The 15314-nt window shown below is 39.3% G+C and overlaps 1 protein-coding gene across 7 annotated transcripts in view; it reads left to right on the top strand.

Moving 5' to 3' along the window:
• Window positions 1-15314, top strand: part of SPHKAP (SPHK1 interactor, AKAP domain containing) — a 162612-nt gene that overhangs the window by 49213 nt on the left and 98085 nt on the right. Inside the window, exon 2 of one of the 7 annotated variants that reach the window (XM_034655309.1) lies at window positions 14780-14961. The exons of the other annotated variants lie outside the window; for them this stretch is intronic. The gene's annotated coding sequence lies outside the window, so the exon portion shown is untranslated. The remainder of the gene's footprint in view (window positions 1-14779; window positions 14962-15314) is intronic. 7 annotated transcript variants of the gene reach the window in all.

Genomic DNA, 15314 nt, shown 5'->3' with positions numbered 1-15314 from the left:
TTTATATGCAAAAAGGTTTGGGTAAGTTCTTTCTTTCTTTCTTTCTTTTTTTTTAAAGATACATTTATTTGAGAAAGAGAGAGTGAGCAGAGCATGGGTGTGATTGTGGGGGAGATGTAGAGGGAGAGGGAGAGAGAGAATCTTCCAGCAGACTCCCTACTGAGTGCAGAGCCCAACATAGTGCTCAAACTCTTGACCCATGACACGAGATCATAACCTGAGCCCAAACCAAGAATCGGATGCTGAACCAGGTGAGCCACCCAGGCGCCCTGCTTTGTGTAAGTTCTTAGCACATACAGTTGATGTTCCATAAATATTAGCTGATTCCAAATGAATAATCTTTACACAGGGCGAAATTTATTTAAATAGAATTTAAAAACTAATCTGAGGTAGCATGCACTGTCCCCTCATTATGTTGAATCTCGGTTAGATTTTCTTCTACTTTGAAAGCATTATACTCGATGTCACATTTCCACAGTAGCTAGACATTTTCGATCTTTGCTTCACTTCGTGGGACTGGAGATCTGCGCTTTAGGATATAGTGTAATCAAGTCTCTGAAAAGGATTCATGTGACGGAAGAATTGTTAGGGAAAAATCAACACCCCAAATATCCTTCTCTTTTTATGTCATGTTAATTAAATCCACATTAAACCTGGACTTACCAAAGGCAGCAGAGTGAAAAGACTTCAGTTTCCCAGAGGTAGAATTTGATCTTAATATGATATCTGATCATCTCTTTGAAGCTTCAAGAGCATTCTTTCCCATGACTGGTCTCCTTTAAATTGAGTTAAATTTGTTGTCAACAGTAGCACAGAAACCTCTGAAGAGTTGTCAGAAGGGATATCCCAGGATGCTTCGTCTTATCCTGTAAAATACACTTTCATCTAAGCTCATATCATCTTGATGGCATGTAATTAACAAAAACAATTCAATTAATGTGTGCAGGCATAGACGTATAAATTGGGAGGCTTTCTCAGGATCTGATCTATATCTCCAAAGACATTTTTATTAGTCAGAATTGTATTGCTCTGGGCCAAACACCTCATCAGTACTTCCAGGAAGCACGTGATAGAAAATAGCTGTAATAGTCTGTGCTTCTAGAAGTCGATTCCTTACAGGAAGAAAGGACTTTTAAAAATGTAAATATATAAATAAAATTAAAAACAAAATCGGCATAACTGGGCATATTCACCTTTCTACGGAAAGAAGATACTGGGCTTTTCACCCTGGAATATGCAGCACTCACAATTTTATAAACACTCTCTTCTGGCCAAGCAACCTGGCAGTGGTCTTCAGACCCAGCTCCTTACACCAGAATGGCCTAGCTAAGTTATGTCAAATGGCTAGGTGTCCCGTTTTATTGCCGTTCTGCAGGAGTAATCAGAGGTATTGAAGAAAGAGAGAGATTTCATAGAAAATAAATGCAGAATTGTCTTATTAAAAGTGCTATTTGAAGAAAGCTAATTTAGTAGTTCTAAAAAGAATTCCTTCGAGCAAAGGGAGACTGGAATCTGGGATGCCAGGAGGGGCATACTTGATGAGGGTAGGGGAACGGGGAAAAGGAGAGGCCGAACCTGCATCCAGGCAGTGGGAAGAGACACAGGTGTGGAACAAAATCAGGACTCCCCGGCAGTGAGAGTTAAACTGAACCACGAGTTCTGTCTATTTAAGCCGGAACATCCATGAGTGGTGGTGCCACTGAGGTCACAGGGAAGACGAGCTAGGAGACAAAGTAGCAAAAGAAGTCCATGCATTCAGATTCATCCAGTTGCATCTTCAGAGCCAGCCACAGAATTCCCTGACCACCTAAGGAAACTTCTTTACGCACTGACCACATTGACACCTGGGAGGCCACAGTGGCACTGAGGCCCAGTGCAGCTAACGAGGGCTCTGATGGGACTATTTCCTGTGCTTTCAGCAAAAGCAGGTCCGAATCCTGCACGTCTCTTGGCGTGAGCAGCCTGATTCACACCGAGATGGACAGGTGGGGTTTCGCGTACTACACGCGAGGTCATTCTCGGAAAAGGCCAATTCAGTCACCCTAGGTGGGAGACTTTGTTTAAAACTATCAGTTGTGGCTTCTTTGTCAGTTTGAATGTGATTCAGCTTCTTATTCCAAAAGCCAGTATGTTTGAAGACTTCCATTCACCTCTCTTTGCCTCCAGCAATTGCTCTAGACTGCTTGCGATTCCAATACCCTAGTCTTCTGTTCTCTACATCCTTTTCGCCAAGTGTGAAGAACTCCTGGAAGGAGCTTGCAGTGCCTTTTCTTTCCCCTTTCTTTCTTTCTTTCTTTCTTTCTTTCTACAAAAAGTAGACCTCTGCAAACCCAAAATAGCTTAGAACATTTTGTGGAGTTGAGGGTGATGCTGCATGATGGGAACAAGGCAAGTGATCTTTTTTTCCCCTGAATTCTTGCAATTTCCCCACACCTTTATATGACATACTAAATATCTCTATGCAAGAATGGAAGGGGTCTAAAGTTTTTAAAAATATCTCATATGGCACTCAAAAGTCTCCTCCTTTCTCTTTTTGGGTGTTTAAAAAAAGACTTGCCATCCCTGCTCCCTACCAGTTACCTTAAGTCTTACTCTCTTTCCTTCCAGTCTCCCAGATAAGCAGCCCTCTTGATTTTGGAGTCCAGAATAGACATGCATTCTCTCCCATCCCTAAGAGCTTCCACTTTTCCTGTATCCTGTCAGGTTTGCCCTTCTGATTGAAATGCCCAGTTGTCACTTTTGCCAGTGTTAGAGAAGGAAAGAAGGATCCGGCTTGGATAAATTTGAACAGCCCTCAGGGGAGGCCCTTTGGCGCATGAATCCCTGAGAAGGAGCCCCCTCTTTTGTGTGCCCACGTGTAGGAGGCTTATCTCTGCATTTTGAAAATTAGACCCACCCTGAAAGACCCATGTGAAGGCTCATACTCTCCAGAATGGAGAGCATCCGAGAAGCTGGTGTCTCCCTTAGCAAATTATGTGTCCATCTGCTTACATCTTACAAGGCAGATGCTTCCAGTAGCTTCTTCCACACAAGAGAAGAGGCAAGAAATGAGAATTGCCACTTTCTTCTAATTGCCAAAGGCCAAAGGCATGCATCAATCCTCAAATAATACATGGCCATTAAATCCTCTGTCCCTTTGACCAATGGTAAATTTTGCACTACCCACACTTTGGAACCTATGCAAAGTAATCCAAAATCAACGGTAATCCTTGATGCATATCATATATTTTCTGACATGTGTGTTTTTCTTACACTTGGCTTCTCCTAACATTAAAATCATGTTCCCCTTTACTGATCATATCAACATTACAGCATTATACTGCTTCTAAATAGCAATTAAATAGCAATCAGCTGTCCTCTATTTATATGTCTAATTTTAGTCTGTTTAAAACTTTGCTGACCATTCATAAATTATACTATATTTGCATTTCCTGAGCCTATTTGTTTCTGTAACTCTTGCATTTTACACTTGAGACTCAAACTTGGTTATCACTTTCATGCAGAAAAGGCTCTGATCAACTTTCAAAGCATTCTTCAGCCAGCTGACATCTGTGTGGTGTGGCTGAAGTAAACAAGGACGGCTGGATGGTTCTGAATTGTCTTCTGTGCTCTTAGAGCATTCTGGGACTCCACTGAAATACAATGTGGTTTCCAGGAAACAAGTAATTGTGTGTAGCCCAGGAAAAAAAGCAGGGAGATATCCAGAACTGTCCCTGAAGCTTTGTCTAGTCCATTTCTTGCTGCATTAGGACACACTCTGGTCCCAGTCAGCACACAGAGTCTCTAAATTACATACATGGGGACATTGATGTCAAAGAAGAGATCCCTTTCTTTCGTGAAAAATCTCCATTGTACACTCAGATAGGTGCACCCATAGGTGACATTTGTCAGAGATGTATGCTCCATAAATTTCCGTGTTTATTTACCAGAGGCAAGTTTAGTTAGACCAGGTACCTATTGCTAAAAGCATTCCATAGGTAAGGATTCTCCTGCTGTAAAAATACAGTTTATCTGGAGGTATGTTTATGATGACGTATGGCAGGGTTGCCTTCTTTCTTATCAGGGGGTACTGCCCCCCACCGCGTGCACAGGAAAGACAGAGCATGAGGTGCAAGCCCTGAGCTTACCATTTCCTTTTCAACCTTCCCAAACAACTATGCCTCCGACCTGGTGCTTTCTAGGCACTTCCCTCCTCAATAATGGAGAATTATTTTGTTCCAGGGCCTAAGAAACTCCCGTATTTTCCAATACTTTAAAAATAATTGCTGACCAAGAAGGGGCGGTTGAGTAACCAAAAGCATGTATTTGGGGTCTTAGCCGCAGAGTGGACTGAAGTCGAAAGTGTGCTCTGAATTGCACGTGGGGAGAACAGGCTTATAAAGGCAAAAACCACCAGGTTACATAACTTCTTTTGAAGGAATTATGATTGGTGCTGACAAACTTAGACTGACTTACTAATACAGGATTGGCCATTTAGCCAATAGATATTTCATTATTTCAATCCAAAGTAGAAGGATGTATTTCAGGAGGTGGCCCAGTCACAATTGGCAAAAAGTCAGAATTGACTTTTTGGTGTTCCCAGAATCGAAACCGGAGATGTGCATAGGCCCTACTTCCTCCCGGCCCTCCCCACTCTATTTTGAAATGATGCTCTTAGCAATGTTTACTTCACTTTGGAATCTTCTTTCACACAATCAATTACAAGATTTCCAAATTGTAGCAGGTGTCAATAGTAAGAAGCAAGAAGGCTTCACACCCAACCAAATGGATAATCATTACAAACTGTGTCCAAGGAACAATCAAGCACGCTTTGGATAACAGTTTCTCCTTTTTGTCAATAGACACTAAATAGACAAGAAATCAGGCAGCCAGCCACTAGAATCATCATTAAAAGAAAAATGTTATCTTAACATTTAATTAAACCTTCAGAGAAACTAAGACTAAACCACTGAGTTTTCTGTGTTAGTTTTTTTTTTTCTTTCACACAATTTGATTTCCAGTTTGTATACTGTCTCTTCTCAGGATTTCAGTGCGCTTTAAACAAGCATTATGGTTTCCCCATGAAAGAATGCAAAGGTTATTATTTTCCAAGGTGGAAACAAAAGATTTCAGAAATCACATAAAGTTTGCTGAAGCATAGATTAAATCAACATGAAATTACATGTGTAAAATTATACAAAATCTTTGACCTTGTGCGTGTGTGTGTGCATGTGTGGGGGGGCATTGAGCTATTATTCAAATTTAAGTTAGCAGTTACACACTATTAAGCCAGTGATGAAACATTCCAAAATTATAATGAAATAGTTTTGTAGAATCTTAGAGTGCTTCAAGACGTTAAAGACCATGTGGCCAAGCTCAGCACTGGATTTCTTTCCAATGAAAGCTGAAAGTTCTTTCTCATCACTTCTCCCCTGCTTACTCCGTGTAGCCATGATGGTGTCTCTGCTGTTCATCCAGTACAACCAGCATACTCGGGCTTCGAGCCTTTGATTTTGCTGATGTTCTCTGCCTGGGCTGCTCCTCCCCCAGAAGGGTGTGTGGCTGGTGCCTCATTTCACTCAGATCTCTGCTCAGCATCACCCTCGCAGAGTCCTTCAAGAAAACACTTCCCGACATAGCATCCCTTACTTCTTGATCCCTTTCTCTGGTTTTATTTAGCTTCACAGTGCTTTTCATTCCCTCCCTCAATTTCTCTCTCTTTCTATAAAATTTATTTAATTATGGTCTGCCCTCCACCAACAGCATGAGAAGAAGACGGCCTGTTTTGTCATTATTCTGGTTTTGTTCACCCCTGATTGCCCAGGTAATTAAGAAGCACCTGGTAGAACCAGCAGGTGCTCCCCCTCCTCCATGTTCTTTGCAGCATTATTTGCAACAACCAAGATATGGAAACAATTGAAGTGTGCATCAGTGGATGAATGGGTAAAGAAGATGTGGTACGTATACACAATGGAATACTCCTTAGCTGTAGAAAAGAAAGAAATCTTGCCATTCACAACAACATGGGGGACCTTGACAGTATCATGCTAAGTGAATAAATCAGAGAGAGACAAATACTAACGTAATGTTGCATCTCAGATAGTTGAACTGTATACTTCATGTAAATAGCAAACAGAGAGGGGCGCCTGGGTGGCTCAGATGGTTAATCATCTGCCTTCAGCTCAGGTCATGATCCCTGGGTCCTAGGATCGAGCCCCACATTGGGCTCCCTGCTCAGCAGGGAGTCTGCTCCTCCCTTTCCCTCTGCTTGCTGCTTCCCCTGCTTGTACTCTTTCTGTGTCAAATAAATAAATAAAATCTTTAAAAAAAATAGCAAACAGAGAGAAATATGAATGTTGAATATCTGTGCTTATACTTTAGAAGAGTTTAGCAAATATACTATCTTATTATGACAACACTTCCTGGACTCGCATGTCTGCATACTCTTAATGGGCTTTCCAATTGAATAAAAGCATTTTATGAAAAAAAATTATATTTAAATGACAAAACAACAAAACAAGGCTTAAAAACCCTCAAAGCCAGCATGTGCTCAATAAGTAGTTGTGGAATGAATGAGTGAGAGATTGAAAACTTACGGTGGATGGCATTATCCTTCTCTTAGAGATGGCATTCAAAGTTAGCAACAAATATAGTCTAGGGGCACCCGGGTGGCTTAGTTAGTTCAGCGTCTGCCTTCTGCTCAGGTCACCATCTCAGGGTCCTGGGATTCAGCCCCGCTTCAGACTCCCTGCTCAGAGGGAATCCACTTCTCCCTCTCCTGCTACCCCTCCCCCTGCTCTTTATCTCTCTCTCAAATAAATTAATAAAATATTTTTTAAAAACTTAAAAATATATAATCTAATTTATGCATTATGGTTTTATGATACGGTTTGTACCAATACAGAATCCAAATTGAGATTTTAATTTTAGAAGAATCTTAAAAAGGAAAAAAAAATCATATCTTTACAAATTAAAAGGAAAATAATCCAGGATGGAATACTACTATGAAGCAATTTGGGCTCTCATACCTTGCTGGTGGGAATGGAAAGTAGCAAATCCATGTTAGAAGCCAGTGTATCAGTTTCCTTTTTTAAAATTCTTTATTTAAATTCAATTTAGTTAACATATATTGTATTATTAGTTTCAGGGGTAGAATTCAGTGATTCATCAGTTGCATATAACACCCAGAGCTCATTACATCAGGTGCCCTCCTTAATGCCCATCAAGCAATTTACCCCTTCTTCCCATCCACCTCCCCTCCAGCAACCCTCAGTTTGTTTCCTAGAGTTCAGCGTCTCTTATGGTTTTCCTCCTTCTCCGTTTTCATCTTAATTTATTTTTCCTTCCCTTTCCCTGTGTTTATCTGTTTTGCTTCTTAAATTCCACACACGACTGAAATCATATGGTATTTCTCTTTCTCTGACTGACTTATAAAGTTACCATACCACCTATTCACGCCACTCTTGGGTACTTACCCAGGCAAAGCAAAACCTTAATTTCTGACAAAAACCTGTAGGCTTATGTTTAGAGCAGCTTTATTCATAGTTATCAAAAACTAGAAACAACCCAATGTTCTTCACCTGGTAAATGGGTTTTATAAAAAATCTGCATACATCCATACAATGGAACATCACTCAACAATAAAAGAAGAAAAAGTGCTAAACACAGAGCAATGTAGATGAATGTCGAACACATTATGCCAAGTGAAAGAATGCTAAATGAGTCTACATACATGAAATTCTAGAAAAGGCAACATTTTAGGGATAGAAATCAAATCAATGGCTGCCATGGGCTGGGACTTAGGACGCATTTGACACAAGGAGCAGGAGGGAATTTGGGCGGGGGGGCGTGGAGCTGAACAATTGTTCTACATGTTGACTAGGATGATGGTGACACAATTATGTGTGTTTTTTTAAAACTCATAAAGCTTTACACAATAAAGGGGTGAATCCTATAGGATCATGAAATCTCTATGAAGGAAGAGTTACCTGCAGTAGAGATGCCATTAATTATACTGAGGAGCACGTAAATGACGCATCTGTGAGTAGCTGCCTTCATCCTAATCAGCAGTTTGCCATCTCTCCCACTTACTATGCAAATCTGATGGACCTGCTCCCATTATAGCCTTCTTGCGTAAGAAACATTTAATTAAATGTCTTAGAAAGAGTCTAGAACACCAGTGAGGGCCTGGAGATTCTTCTCTGAATGATGCCCATGGCTCTTCCAATGGACTTGTCTTGCTCTCTTTATTATATAGCTCTTGCTTCTTCTTTCTTTCATGAAAATTGTGTGTCACATTTGAAAGGATGATTTCTTTGGACAGTGTTTCCAAACCTTTTTCATATTATGACTCATTTTTAAAATAATATTTGTTTGAAACTCCTGAGTAAGCAGATGACCAGGGGTGACCAGCAGGCCCTGGAATGGCCACTCCAGGCCCCGTCCAGCTTGCAGATAGGTGAAAGCATCGATGTCTTAAAATTCACACTTAACTTCTCTACGGTTACTTGTTTGGAGGGGCAGGTAAATCTCTGCTTTTGAAGAAGAATGAATCCTTTTGTCTGATGACATTATTCAGTTAATTTTAAACAGTGTTCCATCATTAATCACAACGCATACATTAAGCAAATACATCATTTTATGTGTGAAATTTTTCCTCTCTTAAAAGCTTTGGCGCTGCTTTATATCATTACACTTACAATTATCAGAAAATGAAATTTGATAATGTTTTGATAGTAGAGCACTACAAAAATGCAGATCTTGCTCTAATTTAACATTCTTTGTTACCTTTGCATAAAATCCTTGAGAGAATTGAAAGCCTTGCAGAAATATAAAATATTTTGTGCCTGGATTTAACTCTTAGATTTTTTTCATATTGAATAAATCACTCACAAGTTTTCTTTCTGAAACACAATCATTGGCAAAGAAAATTACAAATCTACATTACACCAAATACAAAATGTTTTGGTACCAAACAAGAAACAGTTGCTTAATACCAACTATATGTCAAGAGATACGTGTGTAAGATAAGTTGAGTAAGATATTCATGCATCCATATCATAATAGGAAGGAAAAGACACACATGCACATTCTAAAATTCTGAGGTAGAAATGTTGTTTTAATTATAGAAATTTCACCAGAAAGGAGAAACACTTGATTCAATTAGTTCTTGATGGTTGGGGAAGAACATTGATGGAAGAAATTCAGGGGGCAGATGAAAAGATATGAGGAAAGCCACATGCATCATAAAGACTGTGCTCTTTAGTAAACTGGTGGGCTATAGCAGAGGGTATATGCAGGGAAATAATTGAAGACAAAGCTTGGAAAACAGCTAAATTAGGCAAAGGGCAATGTCGTAAACATTGGAGCTTGATAAATGTCCGTGAAATGATTAACAGTTGGGAGCTGAATAAGGAACTATCTTGAATGTTAGGCCATAAAATTTCGGGTTCACTGTCAGCAAGTATGTCCCCTCTTTCTTATTTTCCAGGGCCCAGCCTAGTGGCTGATGGGACTAGCTGGTAAAATGCAAATATATACTGGCTCAATTAATCAATCAAGGTGAAATTTACAGATGTAAACCTTTTTATGAACACTTAATCAGATGCTGTGTGCATTTGTTATTTCTAATGTTTATTAAAAATCCCTCATTGTAAGTGGCAACATCGATCTCCTTTTGTAGTTGGGAAAACTGAGTCTCAAAAAGGTTAAGTGACTCACCTTAGGCTGTGCAGTTAATTAGTGGAAAAACTGGAATTTGCAACCAGGTTTGTCTTGAAAGCTTACATACTTATCCTTTACTCTGGTTTCAGGGAGCTAGGTGGATTTGGGAAGTAAAGGATGAGGGAGTGAGGGAGATACAAGAGACAGACGATTACAACATGAATTGTTAGGGCCCCAGCCTTCCCTAACTGCACTTCCCAAATATCATCCGCCTCGCCTTTAAGCTCTGTCAATGCGCCATGTTGAATTTCTTCATACTACCCACCACAATTTGTAACTAAATGTGTATTTCAGTGCTCCTTTATTTACTATTTGGATCCCATGCTGTATTTTAAGTTCCATTAATATGGAGATCAACTCTGTATTATTCACTATTGTATCCCCCAAAGACTAGACTAGTCCATGGTATGCATGGTATAATTCTCTTGGGAAGAGAATTTTAAAAAGAAAACAAACTTAACTTTGGAGGGCAGAATATAAGACAAGAAACAGACAAAGCAGTATTCCAGATGGCACAGCTGTTCCAAGCCAGGGTAGCTAGGAGAATTGTTCTGCCTTCAACTGTAAACAGGGGAGTTAGGGAGTTAGGTTTCTTTTAGAGACTGGAATTGGGAAAGGAGGTGGTTTGGGTTTAGAAACCAAGAGTTTATGGTGACAGCGGGAGACCTAAGAGTAATGACTAACAGAAAAGTGAAAAGCCAAGCTCTAGGGAAAGGTCAAAGCTGAAGCTGTGAACCACTGAGTCCTCCTTCTAGGTGGTAATTAACGTCAGGAGTCAGTGAGTTCTCTGAGGAAAAGAGCAGCACTCTGAGGACAGAACTAGAGGGAATATTCCCATTTAGAGCATCGGAGGAGGAAAAGCTATTTAGAAAGAGAGACCTGTCCTCCCCATTGCCTCCCTCACATCCCCAGACCACTCAGAAGAATCTTGCAAACTCTGGTCAAGTCTCCCACCGGCCCTGCCTAAGGTAGAATGCCCACACCTCAGGGGTGATATCTGCCCTGGGCTGCATTGATCAAAGCACCTGCTTTCTTTATCACAGTCCTGTGAATGCTTGTTCTCCCCTATTATAATTTAATTTCCAAAAGGGCAGTGATCATTTTGTTCATCTTAGTATTCCAAGTGTCAAACCTCTAAAGAGTTCATCGAACTATCATTGGCCAAATATTGACTGAAAGAGATTAGAGAATTAGGATGAAAAAAAGTAGCGCATCATAAATAATGAATAATAAAGCATTGTCAACTATGGCGCAAAGTTCTAGAAAATGTTCCGATGGAAAACATTGTCTTAATTGTACTGCATTCTCGTGACAAGAGCTATCCTGTATCACTTGCCTACTCTGTGAAGAGACTAGTCCTTTACGAACGTTTTTGAATTAATTAATTAATTAATTAATTAACTTATTTGCTTATATTTAAATTCAATTAACCAACATATAGTACACCATTAGTTTCAGATGTAGAGTTCATCAATTCATCAGTTGCATACAACACTCAGTGCTCATCACATCACGTGCCCTCCTTAATGCCCATCACCCAGATCTAACCCACCCACCCCCACTCACCTCCCCTCCAGCAGCCCTCAGTTTCTTCCCCATAGTTTTTCATGGTTCTTATTTGAAACTTGGAACAGCTTTCAGAAGGTGCTTTAATTGTCCTCATGTAATAGATGCAGAAACTAAGTCCCACAGGAGTTAGAGGACTTGCCCAGGTTTACTCAGTAAGTGATAAAGTGGCATAGAATTCCAGTTCTGCCTCTAAACCTCTGTGATTAACCAGCCGTAGGTTACTGTCTCCTCCAACCAAGGTTACTTTTTGAAAAAAGATTTAAGGCATTGCTTAGATGTGTCCAGGATACTAAGAGTTTATCTCTCCCTCCCCATTCCGTGTCCAAAGTAAATTTATGTAACTTGGATCTCTCTATAAAAAAGAGAAATCACTGTAAAATAGAGCAGATAGATCTTTCTTCATTGTTTAGGACACTCATGCATTTTTAAGAGAAAATGTGTCATTATTTCAAGTTTTTGAACACAGCACATTCACTATTAGCTCTTCATCTGAAATAAGTAAACCCACAACTAAAAATAGCAGATAAATAAATGAGCCATTGAGAACCTGGTGAGTTTTTCTCTTTTCCCCCACAGAAAGTGACTCTCTCAGCAGGGAGATCATATTCATGAGGTTTCAAAATCATTGAATTTTCAAGTACATATTATTCCTTCTAGTATTCCTGTGTCTGTAATGGTTTGTCTAAACCGTTAAACCAAAAGCTCTTCACAGGTTAAAATTGCCTAATATATGATGCTAAGTGGTTTATTAAAGGCTGAATTTTTATTCTCTTTGCTTGTTTGGCTTTCATATATCTGGGAAAGGAGGAGGCGGGGGAGGGCATGCAGGAGGAGGAGGGGAAGGGTTACATGCTGCTCGGTGTGGAAGGGGCCTTCAGATCCCATGAGTTAACTGTTTACAGAAACTGAGGCTGGAAGCTAGCGGGTGATTTGACCACACAGTCAGTAGGCTCGGGACTGGGATTCAAACCTCCTTACCACCCAGACCAGGGCCCCGAGAGAGAGAGAGAGAGAGAGAGAGAGAGAGAGAGAGAGAGAGAGAGAGATGAATAAATGCATGGGCTGGGTTCCTTAGAACAAAAGGACAATAAATTATATAATTTTACCAACTTGCAATGGAGCACCAGATAATGGGGGTTTCAGATTTGGAGAGCCTAGCTCAAATCCTAGTTCTCCACAACTAGGCAAACTATTGACCACTCTAAGCCCAGGAAAAGAGAATAATCATTGTTATGATAGCTAATGTTTATTGAGAACTTGCTATAGGTTCTCTTGTTTTAAGCGTGTTACATATATGGACCTTAAATTCTACTTTGTGTATCTAGAAGTTTAATTTAGATAATATATATCAGGGCCTTAGCCCAGAGCATTCTCAATAAATGTAGTATTATTTGGTTAATAGTTAAAGAATATAGGTATTAATAATCTCTGAATATTAATGAAATGTATGGGGCAACTTTATTTTAATTATTAACATAATTGGGTGAACTATTTTTTTAATTATGATGAATAAAATTCAAATTTTAAGGTTATATAGTGAGTGAATACTCTCATCAAAGCTCTCTTCAAAATACGTCGTCTAAAGCTTTGAAAGATTTAGGTTTCATTTTTAATTCCACTTCTTTTCTCTGCCATTTCTATATCCTGTGAAGCAAAGACGTACCATAGGGAAGACACTCAGTAGCCCAGGTATATGGAATAGCCAAACAGGAAATCTTTCTAGCATTTTCCACTGAGTAAGCAGATCCAAAAAGCTGTTGATTTTCCTCACTGCTAGGATAGGACAGAACAAGGTCTTTGCATATTTTCAGTTATTATTTCCTTTAAAAATAGGTGCAAAAAATATCCTTAAAGTAGAAGACTTGACAGATTCATCATTCTGCCTCATTTCTCTGTTGGAGAAATTAAATGCAGGAGAAATCCAGCAAGTTAGCCAGCTCTTGTCTCCATCAGCCTTGTCATGAGGCAGTGTCTGTCACAGCTGTGGGCATCTCACAGTGGGAGGTGTCAGGCTGAGGCCTTTAGGTGTTTCCATCTCTGCCTCTCAGTGTTTCACCAGGAAAACATGCCAACCCAGAACCCCTTTCTGTTTGATTTGTGTCTGAACTCTATCCCCTTCCTAAGGCTGACCTTGGACAAAAATAGTTCATATGCTCTGAAAAATGGCAGTTGTTTTCTTTTGTTGATGTATTTTGTTGCAACTGTAATGCTATGTGCTTTGAATATATTATATAGAAATTAGAAGATGGCCAGTGCCCACTTTTTGAGGAGTGAGCTTTGAAATGACTAAGAAGTGATTATTGTCAGAATGTTTATTATACTGCACTATAAAGTATTATTAACTGGTATGTTCATTTGATGTCTCCATGTTAAGTCTCTAAGGTTCTTATGGTTCAGAGTGAAAGAAAGTTTTGTTTTACTCATGGGTGTTCTAAATTTTAAAGATCGCAGAAAGGCAAAGAGCAGAAGCGTGACAATATGGGTTTCTTTGAGTGTTACCACAAATAGATGTAAAACCATGCTTTTCTTTGAGAAATTCAAATACTGATAATACTTTCCAGGTGGATTAATTTAATTCTTATAATTTACATCACAAAATGTTTTTTCTCCTTAAAGAAAAATGTCACCTCGGAATTTTATTCATGGAAAAAGGCTTTTAAATGGCTGCTCATAGGGGTGCCTGGGTAACTCGGTTGAGCGTCTGACTCTTGATTTCAGCTCAGGTCATGATCTCAGGGTCATGAATCGAACCCCGCCTTGGACTCCATGCTGGGCATAGAGCCTGCTTAAGGTTCTCTCTCTCCCTGTACCTCTTACCCTTTCTGCTCATGCTCTCTCTCTCTCCATGGAGTTCATAAGAAGGTATAGCTATATTAGCCAAAATGAGGTGCATGCACCTTTTGAGAAACATACCCCAAATTTGAGTCATTTTGTATGGGTTGTAGAAGGCAGCATAATTAAATTATTTCACTGAAAGGCCTTGGTACCTTCAAAACCAAAGCCAAAGCCAGTTTCTGAGCAGCTTGGGGAAGAAACTCAAATCTTTCTGAGCCTCAAGATCTTCCCCTTCAAAATAACAATTTCTGTGAAGATCCTTATTTTTAAATAACTCTTACCTTGTAGCATTGCAATAAGGATTAAATTAAAAGATAAAAAGAGAGAGAGAGAGAAAGAAAAATTTAGCACATTTTCCAGCACATTCTATGCATACAAAAAAATAGTAGCTGTAACTATTAATACTACAAAATGCAGAACTAAAATCACACCTTAGATTAGAATATTTGCTAAAGACAATTTGTCTTCACAGATCTGAAATGCTTTCAATCCACTAATTTCAAGTGAAGACTTTCAATTTTCTATTTCCCTTTGTAGTTCATTTCAAATAGTAATAGTGAAAAGCACGTATTGAGGGGATAACTGCTATCTGCATGCCACAGTGTATGACAATTGTCATCTCCCTGAATATTCGATGATCCCACTGGGTGAGTATTATTTTCTCCATCCACAGGTGTGGAAGCTGAAATCAGAACAAGTCGGCTGCCCAAGGTTATTCTGCCATTAATTACTAAGCTAGGATTTCGGCTCAGACCATTCACGCCCATGCTTTTAAGCTCTATTCCATGCTGGAAGTGGAAGTGATTAGCAGTGAGGAGTGGGGTGGACCAAGACCCTTTTTCTACCTTAAATAAAGTGAGTCTAGATCAATAGCTCTCAATTTGTGGGGGGGACTGAAATTCCCTTTCACTCTAAAAAGAGTATTGGGGACTTCACAAAGCTTTTGTTTATAGGGGTTATACTTTCTGACATTTTTCAAATTATCAATTAAAGCTAAGAAAGGTTTTTTTTTATTTATTTATTTTTAAATAATAATAATTTTATTTTAAAAATATTTTTAAAATGATAATAAATACATTACATGCTAACATGCATATTTTAAGTTTTTATTTAAATTCTAGTTAATTAGCATACACTGTAATACTAATTTCAGGTGTACAGTATAGTGATTGAACACTTCTGTACAACACCTGGGGCTCATCACAAAC

This window comes from Ailuropoda melanoleuca, chromosome 2, assembly GCF_002007445.2.
Source record: "Ailuropoda melanoleuca isolate Jingjing chromosome 2, ASM200744v2, whole genome shotgun sequence".
NCBI lineage: Eukaryota > Metazoa > Chordata > Mammalia > Carnivora > Ursidae > Ailuropoda > Ailuropoda melanoleuca.
The sequence above is the reverse complement of the archived record's forward strand: the minus strand, read 5'-3'. Positions and strand labels throughout refer to the sequence as shown.